Source organism: Xenopus laevis, chromosome 3S (genome assembly GCF_017654675.1).
Source record: "Xenopus laevis strain J_2021 chromosome 3S, Xenopus_laevis_v10.1, whole genome shotgun sequence".
NCBI classification, from domain to species: Eukaryota; Metazoa; Chordata; class Amphibia; order Anura; family Pipidae; genus Xenopus; species Xenopus laevis.
The window spans coordinates 69,250,668-69,256,961 of NC_054376.1; positions in this window are offsets into that span (position 1 = coordinate 69,250,668).

Sequence of the window (6,294 nt, forward strand, 5' to 3'; positions counted from 1 at the left end):
GGGCGCGCGTCTTTTTTCAAATTAACTTACTATGTTACGATTTGTCTTTCCTAAGCCCCCATTTAGCTCATTTACCGTGCCGCCTTCGACAGAGTCCTCAGCACAGTGCTGTGGAAGATTGGTGGCAGACTAACCTATTTGAATTTTAGGTTTAATAGCTTGTACAAGCAGTGTCCAACGCTGGGAAATTATTTGTCTAAGTTGTTGAGTACTTTTGTTTTATATCTAATCTGTTTGTTATAAGCAGAATTAGACCAAGTTGCTGTTTAAATAGCAAAGGTGGAGGAATAAGAATGTATTAATGGATTTACATGATTTCTTTGTTATCCGGTTTTGGGCTTTGCCTTTATTGCCCTTTCACAGTAGCAGCTTTGCCAGTCTTACCTGTATTGTCTCCTTCTAGAATCAGCTTTGTCTGTTTGTTCCCTAGTAACCCCTAAATCCATACAACTTACTTTGATGGGTATTTGCTTCCTGGGCACTTATAACTAAGAGCAATAGAATTTTTGGTGTTAGTAACTTTCAGGTTTGCTTGGCCCTATTAAAGTTATTATAAGCTCAGCTTGTAAGACTTTTCCAAAATCCATAGACAACCATAACTTGTGTCAACTGGAGGAAAGCACAATAGTTACTAAAGCCTAAAAACGAATATGGCTAAAATGCCATTTTATATACTGAACTTATTGCACCAGAATAAAGTTTCAGCTTCTCAACAGAAGCAATGATCCAGGACTTCGAACTTGTCACAGGAGGTCACCATCTTGGAAAATGTCTCAAAGAATATCATTTATTTATTAACGTGTAAGATGTTACAGGGCTGATTATGAATTTCTCATGCTAATTGCACTGGTTTCTGTGCTGCCATATAGTAATGATCAGTATTAATTACTAATCAGCCTTATATTGTGACATTTATATTCTATGTGTACTGTATATTGTGTGTCGGTCCCTAAGCTCAGTAACGGACAGCAGCACAGAGCATATGCAGTGAATCAGCAGAAAAGATGGGGAGCTATTGGGGCATCTTTGGAGATACCGATCTTTACTGCTAAAGGGCTGTGTTTGCCATGGGCTGGGAAAGAAGCCCAAAACACAATGTACAACATTTCTATTCTACTTCTTTAGTTAGGCTTTAGTTCTCCTTTAAGACCTGTTAGTGCTAACAAATAGATATTAATAATTTTAGGGTCGTAACGAGCTAATTCCTACATGACATACTCTCTATTTTCCAGAAACTGCTTAGCATCTCCTCTCTGTGTAGAACATAATCCTTGTCTTTACTGCAGTTTATCCTGAGCTGTAACCTTGTGGTAGCCAGTATCAGGCCAATTGATCAGATCATAATAAGCACCTGTACAAGTTGTTAGAGAGGATTGCATCAACTAGCCACATCTGGACTTTTAACCCTGTCCAATTTATATCTGGCTGATTATCAGATAGGCTGTCGGATAGGTCCCATACAAGGGCAGATAAGATGCCAACCAAATCTGACTTAGGGATCTTACAGACGAGCGTTTTTACCTGCGCTCCCCTGCGTTCCGTTTTTCTGCGTTCAGCCGCAGGGGAGCGCAGGAATAGACGCATTACATTTTTTCCAATGGGGCTGTACTCACACAGGCGCGTGTAGGCGCCGAACGCAGGAAAAATGCAGCATGTTGCGTCTCAACCTGCGTTCGGCGCCTACACGCGCCTGTGTGAGTACAGCCCCATTGGAAAAATGTAATGCGTCTATTCCTGCGCTCCCCTGTGGCTGAACGCAGAAAAACGGAACGCAGAAAAATGGAACGCAGGGGAGTGCAGGTAAAAACGCTCGTCAGTAAGAGCCCTAAATCAGCAGCTAAAATCTGCTAGTGTATGGCCATCGTAAGATTCACTTTAAAAAGTAGTTAAAAAATTCACTCCACGTATGACTCATGGTCTACATGCTGGATGGAAGCTTCTGAAATCATTTAAAATTCACATTATAGTTAGTTATATAAATATTGTTATATAAAAAAATTTGTTTCTAAATTCATTGAGTTAAATGATTGTTTGCTCTCCAGGTGGTACTACTTGCATATTTCAACTGAAGCCTTTGGGAGGGCCATGAAAACACGTTGGAGCACATTTACTAAGCTCGAGTGAAGGATTCGAAGTAAAAAAACTTCGAATTTCAAAGTATTTTTTTGGGTACTTCGACCATCGAATAGGCTACTACGACCTTCGACTACGATTCAGACTAAAAATCGTTTGACTATTCGATAGTCGAAGTACTGTCTCTTTAAAAAAAAAACTTCGACTACATACTTCGGCAGTTTAAACCTACCGAGGTACAATGTTAGCCTATGGGGACCTTCCCCATCACTTTTCTAAGGTTTTTTTTCATCGTTCGATCGAACTATTTTTCCTTCGATCATTCGATCGTAGGATTTGCGGTAAATCCTTCGAATTCAATGTTCGAATTCGTAGGATTTTACTTCGCGGGTGGAATTCGAGGGTTTATTAACCCTCGATATTTCAACCCTTAGTAAATGTGCCCCCTAGACTAAAATTTTCATGAAATGTAGGGCCCATGAGGAAAGCCAGGTTAGTTCTCCCTCTGGTGTCTGTTACAGGCACTGTGGGTTCTGAATCTGAGGCACCTCTATGTATTTTGACACATAGTCCCTATTTTTCCTGTATAAAAAGAATAATGAAGAATTTTCCCATTCACCAGACTGATACTGTTTTTAAAAAAACCGGGTGCAAATTTGTTACCAGGAGAGCCAATACCTTTGGTAATGTTTTGGCTCCCAGCTTGATTATATCTGAAACACCTACTACTTTGGCTTGGCTGGGTAGTAATGGTATGTAAAGATGGGGTTCTACAAGATGCCGAACGTACTTATGTATCAGTGGAAAAATCGTTACATCCTCAGTAACTAATAAGAGCGATCATATTAAACAATATATAAATTGTACTTCAAAAAATATAATTTATTTATTAACGTGTAAGAAATGCGGATAACGATATATAGGTCAAATTGCTAGATCTTTGAAAGAACATATACGAGTGCATGTATTGGACATCAAAGGGAATAGAGGCACTTTTTTGATTGCTCTAAGGGCAACACAACTTTTCTTTCCTTGATAGATTTGGAAAAGTTTGGCCTGGATCCTAGAGGAGTTCATTTGTCCAGACTACTAAGTAAAAGAGAAGTGAAATGTTTTTTACATTAAGGACAAGACAACTTGAAAGTCTAAATCAGGGAGACCAACCTTTTGAACCCGTGAGCAACATTCAGTAAAAAGAAAAGTAAAAAGAATTGGGGAGCAACACTAGCATGAAAAATAAGTTCTGTGATTGGTCATTTAGTAGCCCCTATGTGAATTGTCAACCTACATTGAGGCTCTGTTTGGCAGTACACCTGTTTTTTATGCAACCAAAACTTGCCTCCAAGCCTGGAATTAAAAACCAAGCACCTGCTTTGAGGCCACTGGGAGCAACATCCAAGGGGTTGGAGATCAACATGTTGCTCACAAGCTATTGCTTGGGGATCACTGGTCTAAATAATGACTTTGATGTATCCTGCTATTATGAATAACTTACTATGAATATGTTTCGGACCAAATTTTTTTTTTTGAACCATATGGTCTGAATTGTAACTTTGATGTATCCTGCTATTATGAATAATTTATTATAAATTTGCTCTCAGATGCCTTTGCTTTTTTTCTGTGCACATATACTGTACCTCACATTGTTTTTAACGTCCTTCCTCCTTTTTTGTCTGATTGATTTATGTGTTCTTGTGATTGGTGGGTCTGGGGTATATATTTTGTGTACCAGTCTGTTCTGTTTAGCCTATGATTAAGTGCACAAACCCACAAAACATGTTAGGCTATGTTTTTAACCTACGTCTGAAATTAAGTTCTCTGTACCTTTACAAGTCTGTCTGTGGGATCTGCGAGTGTCTGCCATCTTTTGTCGGGTTGAATATCCCACTCCCGTATAAATGGATTCTACACACTGTCAAGATATCATCAATTCTCTGGCTGTACACAACAAGAAATCAACCTTTTCTCTCTCTTGACCCTGGGTATATGTATTACCCATTTCTGTCCTTAAAATGTAACTTTACTATTCTTTGTACATGAAGTAATTGTATAATGAAGTAAAATGAATGCTGTCCAAGTGTATTTTGTCGTTATACACCGTGGTCACACATCTGGTTTAAAAATAACCGCATTTTTTAAACCTACAGTTTGTGAAGTGGGTGTGTCGAGCACAGGAGAATCCTATATTATCAGCAAGATACAACTTAAGGGGTATATTTATTAATATTGGAGACAAACATATCTGTAATTGCTGTGGCTATAAGTAACATTCCTGTTGATAGGGAAAGCACACAACACTTGGTGTGTGCAATACATGCAGTTGAATGTATAAATTAATTACCCCTCTGTCTTTTGGCACATTTTTTTGTGTCACAACCTTGAATTAAAATGGATTTCATAAGGATAATAATCATATGATTTACATACCATAATCAACACTTGAAGGTGCAAAATATTTTTTTTATTGTGACACAAAACTTATTAAAAGAGCAGCCATTTGTATATTGCATAAATGTTCATCATGTCAACACTTGGTAAAACCATCCTTGGCTGCAAATTTTTTTTTGTTTTTTTTTAAAGTGCATACCCAATTGACAGATCGATTCAAATCAGAGCTTTGATAGGCCCATTGCTGGATATTCATATTTTAGTTCTTGCTTACCTTTTTGTGTTTGGAATAACTGTACAAAGATTTGTTTTTTTACAGATTATTTTGCTATGGGATCTGTTATCCTAAAAGCATGGGACCTGACATTTTTCAAATAAGGGACCTTTCTGTAATTTGGATCACCATCCTAAAAATCACTTAAACATTAAATAAACATAATAGAATTGTTTCCCTCCAATATAGATTTGTATAGCTTAGTTACCATCAAGTACAGGTCACTATGTTATTGTTACAGAGACAACCATTTAACATTTTTGAATTATGTGCTTAAAATGGAGTATATGGGCTATGATCTTCCCAGAATTCAGAGCTTTCTAGATAAGGGATCTCATACCTTTATTTTGAAACTGTCATGCCATGCTTATTTACAAAAAAATATTTTGCAGCTTTAAAATTTCAAGTATGTTATGTAAATCAGATGCTAAGCCAAAATACATTTTAATTTAATTACTGGTTGTAACCCAACAAAATGATGGGAGGAGGATGTAAATATTTATTTGAAGAACTGACGGTGAGAAGACTCATGTAGTATCAATGTCTTATGAAGGAAGAGGGCATGGTTGTATAGTTAGAACAGCAAACATCTAAAAGACAGTTTCCTTGCTGGAGAAGTAAAATCAAGGATGAATGGTTCAGTTAGGGACCAACATTTACCTGCAACTTCGATATATTGCAATATACAAACAAACAATTCTTTTTGTGTTTAAAGGGGTGGGCAGTAGCTTAATGCACAAAATGTCTCAATGAAAACTATCACAAAATTGAACATTTAATATGAGCTTCGTCATACTCAAAAAGGTTTTAAATATAATCAATTAAGAATTTGTATCATTCGGAATAATCACATTTTATCTTAACCCTCTCAGCATGTTTCTCTGTTCCTATTCATGTAGGCACTCAAATTTTCATTGACAAATCCAATAGAGGTATGGGACCCGTTACCCAGAAAGATCCGAATTCCGCAAAAACGCCTCTCCCATAGACTCCATTTTATCCAAATAATCCAAATTTCAAAATATGATTTCCTTTTTCTCTGTAATAATAAAACTGTACCGTGTACTTGATCCAAACTATTATTATTATTATTATTATTATAAGATATTCCTTAATGGAAGCAAAACCAGCCTATTTAATGGTTATATGGTTTTCTAGTAGACAAGGTATGAAGTTACCAAATTACAGGAAGATCCATTATACTGAAAGCCCCAGGTCCTGAGCATTCTGGATAACAGAAAAAAAATAATAAAAAAAGATATATTGGATCGGTCATTCAAAGAAGAGAAACAGACAGAGTACAGGAGAGTGAAGAGTAATTTGATTATTTTAAACACCTTAGGGTTAGGGCACACAGGCAGATTCTGGGAGATTAGTCGGCAATCGACAAATCTCCCCTTCTTTGGGGCGGCTAATCTCTCTGAACTGCATCCCCGCCAGCTAAAATGTAAATAGCTGGTGGGATGGCACCCAGGGCGATCAGTTTTTCCAAGTTGCACGAAGTTTCCTCTTGAGGCAGCTTCGGTCAACAAATCTCTCGGAGTACCATCCCGCCAACG